We start from the raw sequence: 18673 nt of genomic DNA, 5'->3' as shown, positions 1-18673 counted from the left end.
ATACTGTTGATGCACAAAATCAGTGAGGACTTTGGTACAACAAAAAATGTTAAGTTTGTGACCTTCGCTAGATTACTCCGGTCACTAGTGTGGATAAGTATGTAAATGGATAGAGACAAGGAAGCAAACACAAGATGTACGTGGTTTACCCAAATTGGCTACGTCCACGGAGTAAAGGAGTTCTCATTAATTGTGAAGGGTTTATATAAGTACATAGGTTCAAGCTTTCATTTAGTGAGTACAAGTGAATGATTTAGTACAAATGACATTAGGAAATATTGTGAGAGAATGATCTCTATTTATAGAAGAGAGTTTCTAGTTTCATTCTGACATTGACACGTGTTGTGTTGTGATTGACTTCTGATGTTGACACGTGTCGCGTTATGATTGGCTTCTGATGTCGACACGTGTCGCGCTGTGATTGGCCTCCTGGTTGGAGGGATACTCTTCTGGGTCCTTGATGGTATAACGTTGACTGGTGCTCAGTAGTTTTGGGATTGGTCAAGTATGGTACAAATAATGCTCATTTAAGTTCCCGAGTGAGGGAAGCTCCTCGGTTTGGGACTTGCAAGATCCAAGCTATTGAGTAATCATGAAACTTCTAAGTACCGAAATGTGGTATCATTTTCACTTGCCTTATCTGTCTCATATGTAGATGTGGCATCTTCTCTGGAAGTAATTTTCCTCCATCCAGAGGTGGTATCTTTAACCGATGAAGATGCATAAGGTAATGTATCAATTTCACTTGAAGTTTACTTGTAGTTTCGGGCTTGGTCAAGTGCGATACAAACCTTATAGTAGGAGTCCCCCAAGTCGCCGAGTTAGGAGATTTGCCGAAGGAGGTAATAGACAAGCAATCAGACTTCCAAGCAAGTAACCTGGATCAGAGGTTTGACTTCGACTTCCGGTTGATTGTTCTCATTCTCCTTGTGTTGTAAACAGCAACAAGGATAAGGAGAAGCAAATGGAGAAGAGATGATATGAGATACTTTTGCCTTTAAAGAAGTAACTTTCCACAGGTTTATTCTTGAACTGGGCCGGAGGGTTTTCTGATTTCCTTGAAAGTATAAGGCCGACTCAATAATTTGAGGGTCAAAACAAGTCCATCAAATCTAGAGTACGTTCGACCCTAATGATATGTGATACTTTTGATGTTGACAAAGTAGTGGATGTATCGGCATGTGTTCTGTTACGCTTGTCTCCATATGCTTCCTTGTATCCTTCTCACTTGCCCTATCTGTTCCTCAGGCAGATGTGGTATTATCTCTGGAAGCATAAGATGTTGAAGATGAGTACTCGAGAGCAATGACAGGTAAGTAATCAGGCAATGGGTTCCAGGCAGTCAGTTCTTGACTGGAAGTTTGATTCCAAGTGCTAACTGATTGCCCTATTTCTCATTGTCTTACAGGTAAGAACAAGGCCAAAGGAAAAGACAGGGAAAAAGCATGATATGTGATACTCTTGCTTTTAACCCTGATGATATGAGATACTCTTGCTCTGGTGTGGCTTGTTTGCAGAGGTATTATTGGGAGGAAAAGAAGCTGAGTGTTTCGAGAGACTCTGCTGAAAGTGCCCTCTCGGGTGTGAAGAACAATTGAGCATTTTTTTTATTTGCAGGTCTGCCTGGCTGTGGAGGATGGAAGTCGACATATATAGGAGTCTCCCTAACAATAAGTAGTAGTGTTATTCCTTTACCATTCTTGGTCATAGCAATGTAGTGGGAGCTGCAAACTTCACGTGTTTTAACTTTGTCAGAGCACTTTGAAAAAGTGGTATGTGGTATCTAGAAAGCTGATGTTGCGTGTGAAGATTGCAGACAAGCTTTATCCGAGGAAATCTGGCTCTCGAAGTTCGGAGAGCGGTGCCTCTTCGATTTTCGAAACAAGCAATCCTGTCGGGGATCTAGCTCTCGAGATTCAGAGAACGTGCCTCTTCGATTTTTGAGAAAGCAATCCTGTTGGGAGTCTGATTCTTGAGATTCGGAGAGCAGTGTCTCTTCGATTTTTGAGAAAGTAATCCTGTTGGGAGTCTGACTCTCGAGATTCGGAGGGCAGTGCATTTTTTATTTTTGAGCACGTAATCCTGTTAGGAGTCTGGCTCTCGAGATTCGGGGAGCGGTGCCTCTTCAATTTTTGAGAAAGCAATCATGTTGGGAGTCTGACTCTTGAGATTCGGAGAGTAGTGTCTCTTCAATTTTTTAGAAAGTAATCCTGTTAGGAGTCTGGCTCTCGAGATTCGGAGGGCGGTGCATCTTCGATTTTTTAGCAAGCAATCTTGTTGGGAGTGTTTTCTCGAATGTGAGTAAAGGTTGGGCATTTTTGCCAGTCTGCTTTGCCACGGAGCATGGAGGTTGACACACATTGAGACTTTCTAGTTATCGAGCAGTGGTGCTGTTCCTTTACCCTTGTGGGTAATAGTAGGGTAACTGGACCTTCAAAATTTATGTGTCTAAACTTTGTCAGAGATCTTTGGCAAAGTTATCTGTGGTACCCGAGGAGCTGATGTTACGTGTGGAAAGTGGTGCCTCTTCGGAATCCGAAGAGTGGTGCCTCTTTGATTTTTAAACCAAAGGCCCTGTTGCCATTTCTTTTATAAGGGCACCAATTGTGTGCAATAAGTACATTCAAAAAGTTATTTCTTGTAGGAAATTTCCCCTTACTTTAGAGATTTATTGCACCTCATTTCTCCTTCATCATTTATGAGAATGTTTGGCCCATCCGACCGTCGTTTTGACTTAAACTTTGGTGAAGAGGCAGCCATGCCTTCTCAAGACAACATATGGCACCCATCCTTATTATCCCCTACTGGTTCTCTTACCGTTGGGGATTCTGTGATGAAGAATGATATGACCGCTGCGGTGGTGGCCAGAAACCTTCTTACTCCCAAAGATAACAGACTACTTTCCAAACGGTTTGATGAGTTGGCTGTTAAGGATTCTCTGGCTCTCAGTGTTCGGTGTGCAGGTTCTGTGTCTAATATGGCCCAACGCTTATTTGCTCGAACCCGCCAAGTTGAATCATTGGTGGCTGAAGTGATAAGTCTCAAATAGGAGATCAGAGGGCTCAAGCATGAGAATAAACAATTGCAGAGGCTTGCACATAACTATGCTACAAATATGAAGAGGAAGCTCGACCAGCTGCAGGAATCTGATGGTCAGATTTTACTTGATCATCAGAGGTTTGTGTGTTTATTTCAAAGACATTTATTGCCTTCGTCTTCTGGGCTGTACCACGTAATGAAGCTCCAAATGATCAACCTTCGGTGCCTCCTCATTCTGGGGTTCTGCCTAGTACCGAGGCTCCGAATAATCACCCTCTGGTGCCTCCTCTTTATGGGGCTCTGCCGACTGTTGAGACTTCTCCTGAACAACCTTTGTGAAGGCTCTCTCTTGTTTGTTTATTTTGATTCATGTATATGTACATATTTGTAATTTATCGGAGATATCAATAAACAATTTTTGCTTCATTTCAACGTATTATGTTAAATACACCAAGACCTTCTTCACTAAGTTCTTTGAATTTTTCCTTTTGTTAAAGCTTGTATGTTGAAGCTTTGTGAGTGAAGCATGTAGGTTGAGGTAGTGCTCCCTTAATTTCCCGACTGAGGAAAACTTCTCGTTTGGAGACTTGAAAAATCCAAGTCACTGAGTGGTCGTGAGACTTCCGAGTATCAAGGTGCAGTAGCATATGGTAGGAGTCCCCCAAGTCTCCGGTCGAGGGAGTTGACGAATGAGGCATTTCTTTTCTAAGTGGTAGCCCAAAACTCCTTCTTCATATATATTTGTTATGAAAGTTGTTAGGCCCAAAGAAGATAAGGCCTAGGCAATTTTTTTTTTGAATTTTTTTTTTGAATTTTTTTTTGAATTTTTTTTTTTGAATTTTCGAATATATATATATTAAAGCTTTGTAGGTGAAGCTTTGGTGTTGAAGATTTGTAGGTGAAACTTTGAGATTGAAGCTTTGTTGGGTACCATGAATTAATTTTGCTTCACACTATCTTGATCAAGATAGTGTGAAGCTTTTGTAGGTGAAGTTTTTGTGTTGAAGCTTTGTAGGTGAAGCTTTTGTGGGTGAAGCTTTTATGGTGGGTGAAGCTTTTGTGGGTGAAGCTTTTGTGGTGGGGGAAGCTTTTGTGGGTGAAGCTTTTGTTGGTGAAGCTTTTGTTGGTGAAGCTTTGGTGGGGTACCACGAATTGATTTTGCTTCACACTATCTTGATCAAGATAGTGTGAAGCTTTTGTGGTGAAACAACATATACAAATTTTGCTTTCATACTGTTGAGCAAGAGATTGTGATGCAAGCCACACATTGTAGTAGTCGAAGGTTTGGATGAACCATATAAATTGAATTTGCTTCGAATAGTCTTGAATTTGCTTCGAATGTTTGAGAATTGTAGTTGCCCTCAATTGATGAAGCTTTTGTTGGCACCATAAATTGGTTTTGCTTCACACTGTCTTGATCAAGAGTGTGTGAAGCTTTTGAGAATTGTGGTTGAACTTCTTTGATGAAGCTTTTGTTGGCACCATAAATTGGTTTTGCTTCACACTGTCTTGATCAAGAGTGTGTGAAGCTTTTGAGAATTGTGGTTGCCCTCCATTGATGAAGCTCTTGTTGGCACCATAAATTGGTTTTGCTTCACACTGTCTTGATCAAGAGTGTGTGAAGTTGGCACCATAAATTGGTTTTGCTTCACACTATCTTGATCAAGAGTGTGTGAAGCTTTTGAGAATTATGGTTGAACTCCTTTGCTGAAGCTCTTGTTGGCATCATAAATTAGTTTTGCTTCACACTGTCTTGATCAAGAGTGTGTGAAGCTTTTGAGAATTGTGGTTGCCCTCCATTGACGAAGCTCTTGTTGGCACCATAAATTGGTTTTGCTTCACACTATCTTGATTAAGAGTGTGTGAAGCTTTTGAGAATTGTGGTTGAACTCCTTTGATGAAGCTCTTGTTGGCACCATAGATTGGTTTTGCTTCACACTGTCTTGATCAAGAGTGTGTGAAGCTTTTGAGAATTTGTAGCGTTTGCATTATTACAGAGGGGAAATGTCTGAAGCAGATGCAAGAGGGCTGAATAGCTTGATCTTCGTATGCCATGCACTGAAGTTGTTGTTGGCTTGCAATAAGACTTTGTTGGTGATTATAACTCTTGTTGGGCATAAGTGCTCCCCTAGTTGAGTTGTCAAGCTTGAAGGTTTTTGATTATTTGTGAATGCTAGAAGTTCACATGTACAAGTTGTACCACTCATCTTCTAGTAGGTGGAATGAATTGTGAATTGCTTTCATCATTTGGTTCGTGGTATGAAGGTGAGTTCCTTCATCACCTTTCATATCATTTCATCACTTGGTTGGTGGCACGATAATGAGTTCCTTCTTCACCTAGTTGGTGGCATGAATGACAAGTTGCCAAATGATATTAGAGTACGAATTGTACATTTCATCACCTGGTTGGTGGTATGAAAGAGAGTACAGGTTGTACATTTCATCACCTGGTTTGTGGCGTGAAAGAGAGTACGGGTTGTACATTTCCTCACCTGGTTGGTGGCATGAAGATGAGTTCCTTCTTCACTTGGTTGGTGGCATGAGTGGCAAGTTGCCAAATGATATTAGAGTACTGGTTGTACATTTCATCACTTGGTTGGTGGCATGAATGAGAGTACGGGTTGTACATTTCATCACCTAGTTTGTGGCATGAAAATGAGTTCCTTCTTCACCTAGTTGGTGGCATGAGTGGCAAGTTGCCAAATGATATTAGAGTACGGGTTGTACATTTCATCACCTAGTTTGTGGCATGAAGGAGAGTACGGGTTGTACATTTCATCACCTGGTTGGTTGCACGAAGATGAGTTCCTTCTTCACCTGGTTGGTGGCATGAGTGGCAATTTGCCAAATTATATTATAGTACGGGTTGTACATTTCATCACCTGGTTGGTGGCATGAAGGAGAGTACGGGTTGTACATTTCATTACCTGGTTGGTGGCATAAGTGGCAAGTTGCCAAATGATATTAGAGTACGAGTTGTACATTTCATCACTTGGTTGGTGGCATGAAAGAGAGTACGGGTTGTACATTTCATCACCTGGTTGGTGGCATGAAGATGAGTTCCTTCTTCACCTGGTTGGTGACATGAGTGGCAAGTTGCCAAATGATATTAGAGTACGGGTTGTACATTTCATCACCTGGTTGGTGGCATGAAGATGAGTTCCTTCTTCACATTTCATCACCTGGTTGGTGAGAACAAGGGCAAGGTATCGAGGCACATTGTAACAAGTGTAGAAGACACAAAGTATGTTGAACCTTTTCGAAGCACAGTTGGCTTATGTATAGATGTGTTGGAATGTATGATGTTTATGTATGAATGTGTTGGAATGTATGATGTTTATGTATGAATGTGTTGGAATGTATAATCTTTATGTTGATTGATATGAGTGATGCTTATGAATGTTTTGCTATGCATGAAGGGATCCATGCTTTTGATTTGTGAACCATGTTGGTTATAACACTTAGTATCACATACTTTGTGTCAAAGTACGCATGTTGAAGCTTTGAGTTGGAGTATAAGGGTAGGTCAGCAGAGACCAAGTGTTCCAGTGCTAGGAACGCAAAAGACTCAGAAGTAGTTGTCTGAATTCCCTCTTCTTTAAATATTTACTGAATGGCTTGTGTGACAAAAGATCTCAAGCGGTGGAGAGTCAAAACATTTGTAATGTGTATGCCTTCTTATAATAGCATTTCCTTCAGTACCTAGTCATCCACTTTGAAAGAATGAGGCTTGGCCCCATAGTCATAATAGTCGATGGTACGTTTACCCCTAGTTGTCTTGATACGAACTTTTATCCCTATTGTTGTAATGTGCTTGCTGAGAGTAAAAATCCTTCCTCTTACCAAGAGACAGATACGTTTGGTGACTTAGCGAGTAGCTAAATGAGGCAGAAGATGATGCAATGGGTGTCTGTATGGCCAATATCTCCTCACTTGGTAGAACTTGACTTCTACTTCCCATTTGTTGATAGGGGTTAACCATATATGGGTTCTCTTGGTATATCCTTGCTTCGACGGATACGTGGTTGTAAGCCTGTGCCATCACCTCAGAGTAAGTCTTCCAAGTGTTGGCATTGATCATGTACTTGAAGAAACAATCACGTAGGCCTGCCGTGAAAGCCTTGAGGGCGGTCTTGTCATCTGCCTTAGTGCAGCGAGAATACTCATGGCTGAAGCGACCAGCATACTCTCGTAGTGACTCGTCCGGCTTCTGGCGAATAATGTACAAGTTATCTGCAGAATGCAAGTGATCGGTCTGGAAGATGTGTTGAGAAAGAAACAGTTTCCTCAATTCCTCAAATGAGTCTACTGTCTCAGGTGGAAGACGACAATACCAGTTTAGAGCTCCGCCAGAGAGGGTGGAGGGGAAGAGAAGACATTGTTATTCGTCGGTGTGCATCCAATATGCCATGGTGGACTCAAAGAGGTTAAGGTGTTCAATTGGGTCATCCCTTCCAATATAGAGTTGTAAACCAAGCTTTTGTTTTGTCTTCGCTTGAAGGGGGTGTCGAGGATCCTTCTTGTGAGAGGTCCAGGCCTGGGTTGGTTCCAGTTAGGTATATCGGCCTGACGTTCGGTCTTCAACTTATTTACTTCCTCAAAGAGCTGTAGGACAAGGGGGTCCTGAGTGGAGTCATGTACCACTGGAATTTTCTTTCGTAAGTCTCTATCGCCTCTTGGAAGTAGGAAAGTTTGAGCAAGGGTGTGTTGTTTTTTTCTTGGACTCGCCGTACTGACTTATAGGGTGAGTCTGTCAGAATACCTCAGAGTCCCCTGTACCTTCATGTTCCTCTGGGACCTGTCGTTCCTTCCCTAGATTGACAGCTGGCTTGGGTCGTGGGAGGAGACCGAGTCTTTCAGAACCCTTGTGTCATTGATCTTCGAGCATCTGTGGACGAGATTCTCTTGACGTTGCTTTAGAAAGTCTCGGCAATCATGATAAACGGATTTTGATCCTTCCAACCCTTTTGCAAGGAGGTGTCTTCCTCCACTTCTTCTACTTCTGGTCGAAGCATCTGGGTTGAGAGAAGTCTCATGTTAATTAATGTTTTGATGATTATCTCACTCCTCATCAGGGATATCCATGTCGAATGGAGGTGACCTTCCGTGTTGGGGGGAACCCAGATCATGGTTGATGTCCACAGGGGCAATGAGCTCACGTGTTTGAGTATGCCTAGTTTTGTGGAGCGACTCAAATAGCTTCTCATACTGCTCCTACAGGACCTCATTCTTCATTGCTATTTTGTTGTTCTGAGCTTCTAGCTTATCGAGTTTAGCTTGAAGAGTAACCCTCTTTCATTCATTTTTTCATTGCTTCGCACTAGTGCAGGAGGGGTGTCATTCTATGTGCTGTGGCTTCCTTCGGTCCCCATGTTGGAGAGGAAAGCCTGGTCAAAAGAGAGTGTACGAATGGTGGAAACTAGCTTGGCAAAGCTGAAAAGAGTTGGAATAAGTGTCGTTCCCACAGACGGCGCCAAATGTTGATGCACAAAATCAGTGAAGACTTTGGTACAACAGAAAATATTAAGTTTGTGACCTTTGCTAGATTACTCTAGTCACTAGTGTGGATAAGTATGTAAATGGATAGAGATAAGAAAGCAAACACAAGATGTACGTGGTTTACCCAGATTGGCTACGTCCACGGAGTAGAGGAGTTCTCATTAATTGTGAAGTGTTTACATAAGTACATAGGTTCAAGCTCTCCTTTAGTGAGTACAAGTGAATGATTTAGTACAAATGACATTAGGAAATATTGTGAGAGAATGATCTCTATTTATAGAAGAGAGTTTCTAGTTTCATTCTGACATTGACACGTTTCGAGTTGTGATTGGCTTCTGATGTTGACACGTGTTGCGCTATGATTGGCTTCTTATGTCGACACGTGTCGCGCTGTGATTGGCCTCCTGGTTGGAGGGAAACTCTTCTGGGTCCTTGACGGTATAACGTTGACCGGTGCTCAGTAGTTTCGGGATTGGTCAAGTATGGTACACATAACTATATTTGCAAACAAACCATGGAAGCCAACTTTTGCTAACCAATTTCCATTTTTTAGCTTGGAATTTACACAACTATGAGGATGGTGCCTTTTCCAATAAAAGAAACTTTAAAATAATGGGGTAATTATCATCTATTTTGCCGTCAATTGTTGAGGAGAATCCCAAATCGTACATTACATTGCTCTTTATCACACATTTTTTGTTAAAAATTGGGGAAAGTATCCCACCAAGGTATTTTTTGGCCCCATGTATCCATCGTTTGTTTAGGGAACCAAAACAATTTACTGGCGCCAATTTTTTGCCTTTTTCAAAGTCAATCATGTCTTTATTCACCTATTAAACCACAATATTTCACATAACTAACTCCACATATGCGCGCGCGCACACACACACACATGCACTAACACATCGCAAACTTTATCACAAGATCAGCCTCCCCGCCTGAAATAGTTCAACAATGTCTGGTTATACGACATCGACAATAAAATCTGACCACGAGAACAAAGTCATTAGCAACTTCGATTTCAATGTGGCAAACCTCGTGGCTAGAGAACTGGCATTTTTCAAGACTCGAATCGCCGACATTGAAAAGGAAAAAAGGCATGTAGGGCAAGAATTGAGCTGCTGAAATCTATCGAGGATGGCCACAAACTCTGAGCTTGAAAGAACCGCTTCAAGGTTAGACTTTTGAAACACAAACTGAAACAGTGTTCGTATGAGGACAATATTAGCTAGTTCAAGGTCTCCAAGGAGCTTAAGATGAAGAAGAACAAGAAGGCCTATGAGGAAGGAGTTAAGTTGTTCTGGGCATACGCCAATCTTCACAGCGGCGCCAAGGCCAACAAGGATGGGCTTGATGTTGACGTGACCGACAAGCGCAACCTCATTCGTAGGCGTTTGTTCTAGGCATGTCGTTTTTTTGTGTAGTCTTCCGAAGTTGAAACTTATAGAGACTTTCTCAACTTGCTGCACCACTGTCCTTCTTCTTAAATTAAGATATTGGCGCATCAAGATAATACTTTTGATCACTTTGATGTAATATGCATTGCTGCTCGTTGTAATGAAATGAGATTAATGACTACTTCCACTTCTGTTTTTCGCCATTTAATGTACCATGCTTTTAGTTATCCTTAAAAGAAGTTAATAAATTTTTGACAAAAACTAAAGAACTTAAGAAAATATACGAAATTCTATCTGGACAATATGTACATATCATGTGCATGTATTGTGCACATCATGTGGATGCATGGTACATGCATGGAAAACTCATATGTACTTTGCATGGGACGTACTTAGAATGTGCACGAAAATTTCAAATACTAAATTTTCACAGTTTTTCCAAGTAGGAAATTCAAACCACCACGAAAATTTGGGGCCCAATTTTTAATTTTGGGAAATGTACGAGACACCTTATTTTTTTTTTAAATTTAGTTGTCCTTTGATTTTGGTGATTTTGGATGTATATAAGGAAACACAAAACACCCCATTCTCTCATCCATCTAACGAAGAAATCCATACCACAGTCAAGCAATGAAACCTTCATCTTCCCGTTCTCACCCTTGGCCCCCTCGCACTTTCGCCCATAAATATTCTTCTTCCCCTTCCCACTCATGCTAACCTTTCTCCTCCCCCGAACGGAAGACATAGGCTTATTTGAGCAGTATGAGCTTGAAACAATTGTAGGAGGGATTACTCAGCACGAGGAAGATCATGCGAAGAACACGCATCTTTGAAGCGGAAATTGAAAAGGGCTCGTCGATCCATGGAGATGTTAGTGGCAAAAAAAAGTTCATATCATCTGAAGCGTACAATCATGCCTTGGCCGAGCAATACAAACAAGGCTTTCGGTCGGGACTTAGTGAGGGGTTTGAGATATTTCGCCGCTATGCAATGAAAGTGGATGTTAATGGGAAGTGGCTGACCGTTGACTACTACAAAGCTCTTGCCGTTGGGGCCACTCACTATGAATAATTTAATTTGAAGTCTTTTGTGGGTCCTTTGTATTTTGTTATATGTTGACATTTTGCGTGTCGTTTGTCATAAATAAGAAGGACCTTAATGTTTAATTAGCTCAATGTTATCTACGTATATTAATGGAATTCCTCTATCATTTTCGATGTTGGTTTTTTTTTACATACAATACAATAACCGGTACTAGACATTATATGTTCAAGTGATGCACACAACATGTACACGTCATGCACATTGCATGTACATGTCGTGCACATCACATGTATATGTCATGCACATGAAATGAACAGGACGTTCATATACATTGCTGCATTAGGAAGCCTTAGAAGTACAAATGCCAACATAAGGCCCTTGAATGCTAAGTAATAAAATAAGGATTACATGCTTAATACATAAGCCATGTGATTGCAAAGTGTACTAAAATTAGACTAACAAGCTTGATGGCAAGCTTCAGTCTGAAAAAGGCAAGTCCTCAAGTTGTACGTGGTCAATTTCCAAGCCCAAGGATAGGTAGTCAACAAATTTAACTAAGAAAACTCTACAGTCCAACTACCAGAAAACAAAAACTCCAGGTTACAACACAATACATATTGAAGACATTTACAATTAAAATTGAGATAAGTACAAAAGGAACGCACCCATTCTTTTGTCAGTTGCAGTTTACCCTCGCCAGAATCAAATGGTTTATCCATCACTTTTGAGGTTAGGTTCAAATCACTTCGTGTAGCATGAAATCTCGTCGCCTTTAGAAGTTAGGGTATTACGAAACACATATGAGTAAGTTGTTTCTTCATTTTTGACCACTGCAACCTTGACCAATCTGAATCGTAAATCGTGATCGTGCAAAGTAGAAGATAGACATCAACTAACGTCCAATGGTCATCATTCACATGACATGGGATGAATACTTGGTCAACATCATTCCATGCACGCGTGTAAATTCAAACTACAATTTATAAGGATTTATATACTCACCGCTGACCAAGACGACGATGGCAATGCTTCCACGCTCGTGTGGTATCCCTTATTCACATTCCCTTTCCGTTCGGATGAAGGCGTGGCCTTGGAGTCTTGATCAGAATCCACAATACCTTTACTTTTGTCCTCCAATGTTGCATCCATACTAGCCTCAACATCATCAAACATGATGTTCCAGTGACGCGTCATCTTTTCTTCCTCGATTGGAGTAATCGGGGTGGACAACAACCTGCATCAGACAAAATCGGTGTTGCTTATGTATGTACAACCAATTCGTAATACAAAATTCACTAAGTTTATTAAAACTTGAACAAACACATACCCTTTTTTGAGCAAAAATACCACTTTTTAGCTTCTGATGGGACAAATTTAGGTAGGTGTCCCAACGGCAAATCCAGGGCAATAACTGAAGGTTTTCCGTGCACGCATTCGCATAGTTTTTTGACCTCAAGTACGACGATGTTTCAAAAAGCCAAATCCACAATATTTAAAGTGATAATGTGAATAAGTTGCAACAAAAAACGAATGCAAAAGTACGTTCAACTTATAACAACAAAATAAAAGGGAAATTACCTAAAAAGCATAAAGAAAGCCCCCTAAAATTATAGGAGTCCCTGATCGTACCCTTCGGTTTCTCTGTAGCTTTTTTTTACAACCTTGTGGAGGGTCAAAGCGTTTGCGGATATGCTTGGCATCAACGCTTGAAATGATGCAGTTCCCTAGGGATATCTTTCCCATTTTTCTTCATCTTCTACCAATTGAAGTAGGTGGTGGTCAATGGTTGACTCTTTCTCCTTGCCTAAAACAACAAAGTGGGTGAAGTACATTAGACCGAACTTGTACCTATCTTCTAGATGTTGGCACATGTTGAATTGCTCCTCCAATTGTTTCAAGGTTATCTTCTTCTTTCTCTTGAAATCGATGTCTCTAAGATGACATTCATCATCATTCTCTTTAAGGGGGAATTCTCCAAAACTGAGTCCCATCACCAAACAGAATTCCCAGCTCTTGAAAGTCGCAACATGTTCCCCAAAATGGAAGGAGACGAAATCATCACTCACTATATCCTTAATAGCCCTAAGGATAGTGTAGTGGGTGAGTTGCCCGAATCAGTCAGCGATTCACATCAACCAAATAGCCAAAACACGAAGCCTCAATTTTGTTCAATAGATCCTTTGTAAATTGGCCTCTAATATTACCCAGACACCCCGAGGCACATGATAGACAATAGATGGTTGTAGGAAACACCTCATCCAGTGGACACACGAGTGCTGTTGGAGACGCAGAGTTGACTTTGGACCTGCAATATTTAGAACATAAGTAAACCAATTAAATAAGATAAGCATGCACATAGGATATACACATCATATGCATATTGTTTGCCCAAATTAAACCAATTCATCAACCAAATACAAGTATGGTGAACATCAACACGTGCAGAGGATATGCACAATATATGCACATACTATCTACCAATTCATGAACAAAATTCAATTGAATATTTCCAGCAATATCAAAAGGATATGCACTGAATATACACATAGTATGCACAAATTCAACAAATTCATGACACAAATTCAACGAATTCATGACCCAAATTCAAGCGTGCCTAATATATAGTCATGCACGGATTATGCACGAATTGATGAACATGTTTCAATCAATTAATTTCCACCGACCTTTAAACCACATGCACAACAGAAATTAAAATCAAACAACTTAACTGTACAAAACACTAATTCGCACCCAAAACCCAAAATTCCCAATTTTACAAAACCTAGGTTCAAATAATTAAATTTCATTTCATTTCAAGATGTAGGAAAAATCCTATTTATTCCAATTGTTGTGCATCGTGTGCACATTGCATGTGCATATTTGAAATGTCTTATTTCTATTCCAAGATTACAAAATTATCCCATTTTGAGGTATTTCCCAAAATAACTTGACAAAAATTGAGAGTATTTTTGCCAATTTTTTCTTATCTAAAGGAGATTTTTGACTGAATGACCAAAATGATTGATGACACCAAATTTAGGTTGGGAATGAAGTAAAAACATTTGGGAGCATCATTCAAGTTGAGGGACAAAAAAGTACTGTTAGGGATTCTTACAACTTTTGAAGGTCACATGCATCACATCCTCACCACATAAACACCTTCAACACTTCCCTCTATTACCCAACTGATTTCATCTTCATCATGGTAGACTTGTGTATAAATATGCTTTTCACACATAGTTGCAATAACCATTAACCCCCTTTGAAAAATTAGACTTCTCAGACAGCCAAAACAATTAAGAACACAAACATGTCCAAATTCCCACATGAAACTAAGGGCTTTAATGCGGCGTTCCACGGGTGGTACAACATGGAACCTCCTCCACTTCCGGGGTTGCCGAAGGCAAATCCTACATCATCGTTCAATTGTGTGAACTTAAAGACACCGCTGAAAAGTATAGATCAAGTCCGTGAGAGACTTGACTATGAGACGAGCATCGGTAAGTATTGGAACCACAAGCTAATGAAGGCAGAAAAAGAGCTTGTGGACATCAACAGTGAAGCTAACGAAGCGCTCTACTGTGTAAACAACCAGAAAACAAAGGCTGGCACATTTATAAAAATGATCACATTCCTAAATTTTGAATTGTTCCAGAAGCATAGGGGCCATATTGAGTCATATGAGCGTTCATAGGAGAAAAAAGGCCGAAATAAAGGAGGAACGCAACAAGGGCTTTAAGGATTCATGTTGACTAGCGAAAGGAAAGAAACCGCACCAACCATAATGGGATTATATGCCATTTTATTGTTGTGCAATGTATTAGCTAAATATTTTATCATAATAAACATGTGTACTATGTATCCTTGTTATATGCACATTAAATGCACATAATATGCCATGCACAAGAAATGCATGTAACCTACACAACATATGCACATCGGAAAAATTTTGTGAAATTTCTGCAATTAAACAGAAATACAAATTGGAACATACCCAATATTGTACCACATCAAAAATCAATTTTTTTCCACACATTACTATAAACCCAGTCGGCATTAGCATGTTGGCCTTGGGATTCTCTTCAAGACCAGGCACCAAAAGGGATAAGAATTACCCCATTATTTTAGAGTTTCAAATCTGGGAAAATGCACCATCCTCATATTAGTGAAATCCCAAAAAATAAAGTGCAAATTGGATAGCAAATCTTGTCTTCCATGTTTTGTTTCTAAATGGATTGGTTGGCAAACTAGTTAGCAAATTGGCTAGACAAAGTAGATACGGTGTAGATGTGGTGGTACACATGACCCTTATGTCTTGTCCTAACCTACTTGGCTCTGAAATCTTAGTAGTGTGAATCGTTGGTAGAACACCTCTTTTAGACAGATGGGTTGCCTATCCAGTCTTGAGCAATTTCTGTTTCATCATGGAGCTCTGAAATCTCACGGATTTTTTTGCTATTGAATAAAAATAAAATCGAACCGGGCCGAAACCGAATCGAAAAAAATCGAAAAAAATTTGAACCGAACCAAACCGAAATTTCGGTTCGATTTCGGTTTTTGCAAAAAATCGAACCGTTTTGAACCGAACCCAGCCCTAGCACCAAGAACCAACATAACCAATGCAAATGATATGATGATCATTGTTATGTAAAATCTGGATTCAATGACCAGTCAGTTTCTCCAGTCAAACATTTGAAGGAAGAAACTTATGAGAATCATAAAACAGGTCTATATATGGATTTGAAACTTAATGCAAGACTATGAAAATAATGCAAACCAACTTCCTAATGATTGGTGATTAATGCATGAAGAATGTTTGGCAATTAGGGTTTCATAAATGGAGAAGAGGCAAGCTCAAAGGTCTCAAAGCAACTCCCTCACTCGAAAATAAATTCTAAACCTATAAAACAAAAACCCTAGGAAATAAATATACTGAAGTAAATCTGATTTCTATCAGCCAATTTGTGCCTAGGGCACTTGTGGGCTGCAAAAGGGATCTAGGCAGATTAATGGCCAGCAACTGACCACCAGCAAAAAGATGTCAGTTAGCCCATGTGGGCTGTCTTAATTTATGTGCCTAGATAGTTGGAAGCCAGTGTGCAAAACTGACTAGACAATCAAACTAGATAGAATGCAACACGAATATAGATATGAAATGTACATGCATGAACAAACCTTTTGAGGTGAAAAGTGCCACATCTTGAACATTTAATCCAGTACCAACAACCCATAAACATAGTATAGCCTAAAACTATATTGAGCATGTGTGTGGTTCAATTACAATATTTGACAAGGAAAGCCAAACCTAAAAATCTTGACTTCACAATGACCATAGGAGATCATTCAGTGTGCATAATATGTGGATATATTACACATGTGTTGTGCATATAATGCGCATGCGTTGTATATGGAGGGTGGTTATCATTAATTTACTTATGTAATGGTATTGGGTGGTTTTATTTTTGAATTCTTACGTACATAATAAGTTAACTTTTTGTCATGGGAAGTTGCACCGTTTGAATGACCTTTATTCATCATCTATTTAAGTTGTCTTGTGGGTTTGTGTTTCATACTTTGTTGCTCTTGGAGGAATCACCAACTTATTAGCAATCAAAATGTAACAATTGTGACCAAATCTTGGAAGAACTATAATATTATTTCCATGTTCATCCACAATTCTACAGCCTTTCTTGGAGAAGCAAACTTCATCCATCACTTCATCACATAGTTAACTAATGCTAATGAGACTTGACTTCAAACCTTCCGCATAACTAACGTTCTTAAGCTGAGGTAGACCAAGAATATTTACAACCCCTATTGCAATGATTTGGGACTTATCTCCACTACCAAAAACAATACTACCACTATTGAAAGGTGAAAGGGATAGGAAGACATCCTTGTCCCCAAACATGTGATGAGAACACCCATTATCGAGATACCACACATTTAGCTTGGAGGCAGAGCATGCATTGAGAACAACCAAACATCGATTAGAGACTTTCTAAGCCCATTTGGACCAAGGCTTCACACTTCCCACACTAGATGACTGCACAAGTTGTGCAATTCTGTTGACTTCATTAACCAGTTGGTCCACCTAATTCTTCAACGTATCATTATTCCCATAGTAGAGTTTCTAGCACTTCAGTCGAATGTGGCCTAATTCACCATAGTGATGATATGTGGGAATAAATCTAGTTTTCAAACTTGAATTGACTTTAGAGATTACAGGAATAGATTCTTTCGCCAACTTCAATTTTGTGATCATTCAGCTTAAGACACCTTCTATATATCTAAGACCACATTTGTCACCATGTGGTTTCCCAATACTCAACATCTTGTCATCTCCAATGGTAAGACGAATAACTTTATCATTTGCCTTATTCAATTCAATTAGTTATTTCTGGTTAGCCTCATGATACAACACATTATTTGCCTTCAACACATGAATTTAATTTATCAAGTTTTCATGAGACACCATCAAGCTTTGAACCTGATCTTCAAGACCAACAATAATATCATCTTTCTCATCTTTGTCACTAACATTAGACCTCTTCTCATTTAGTTCCTCAACACGAATCTCAAGATAGCCAATCTTTTCATTCAGTTCAGAACTGACTAGACAAAGAAACTTGTTTTCTTTTGAAACTCATCAATCTTCTTAGTTAGCTTCATCTTTTCCACTTTGTAGTACAGGTCTCGTCAAAGAGAATATCATACTTAATGCATAATTCATCCTAAGTCATCTCCTCACTGTCATTTAGTATAGTATCACTATCACTTGGAGGTACTTCCTGGATTGGAGCAACAAAAGCAACAATATTTTCTTCATCATCTGACGATTTATCAAACATGACAGAATCTTGATCATCACTATCATTTCAAGTAGCCATCATTGCTTTTTCATGCTTTCGTCCAAGGAATTTGGTGTTAACACATTCAACAGCATGGTGTCCACTTACCCCATATGTAAAACAGGGACCAAGTACCTTTGACGAACCTTTGTCACCTTTTCTAGTGAACCATTTATGCTTCACTCAAGTATATTGTTTGTACCAACTGTTTGATGACTCATCAAACCATTTAGAATCTTTTCCATTGTTTTTAAGAATTCTTCTGAATTGTTTGACGAATAAGGTAAGATCATTTTCTAAGGCATGTCTACACATATCACCAACAACCTCACAGTTCTCAACACTTTAAAGAGCCACTTCTTTTCTCTTCTTGGAGTCACTTTCATCCATGTCAAGTTCCATCTTATAGGTGATGAGTTTCCCAACTAATTTTCTCAGCTTGATCTCGTTTAGGGTTTGAAACTCTTGAATGGTAGCATTCTTTGCTTGAAATCTTTTAGGCAAGGACCTCAAAATCTTTTGAACAACAATTTTTTCATAAATAGGCTTCCCGAACCTTAAGGCTTCATTGATTAACATTTCAACTTCTCATAGAAGACCGAGAAAGTCTCAAACTCGAGCATTCTCAAATCCTCAAATTTTGAAAGGGTATCTGGACCTTTAGATCTCTCACTTATTTGTCACCTTCATGAAGTATTCTAAGATTGTCCCAAGTTTGCATGGCAGTTTTGCAATAACGAACATGAGCAAATTGATTAGACGAAATGGCAGAAACAATAGCATTCCTGGCTTTCCTATTTGCCATGGCAGAAGTAATTTCTCGTTGAGTCCATTCACCCTTGG

The sequence above is a fragment of the Malus domestica genome, chromosome 16 (assembly GCF_042453785.1).
Source record: "Malus domestica chromosome 16, GDT2T_hap1".
Lineage (NCBI taxonomy): Eukaryota > Viridiplantae > Streptophyta > Magnoliopsida > Rosales > Rosaceae > Malus > Malus domestica.
Note: the sequence above shows the minus strand (reverse complement) of the source record.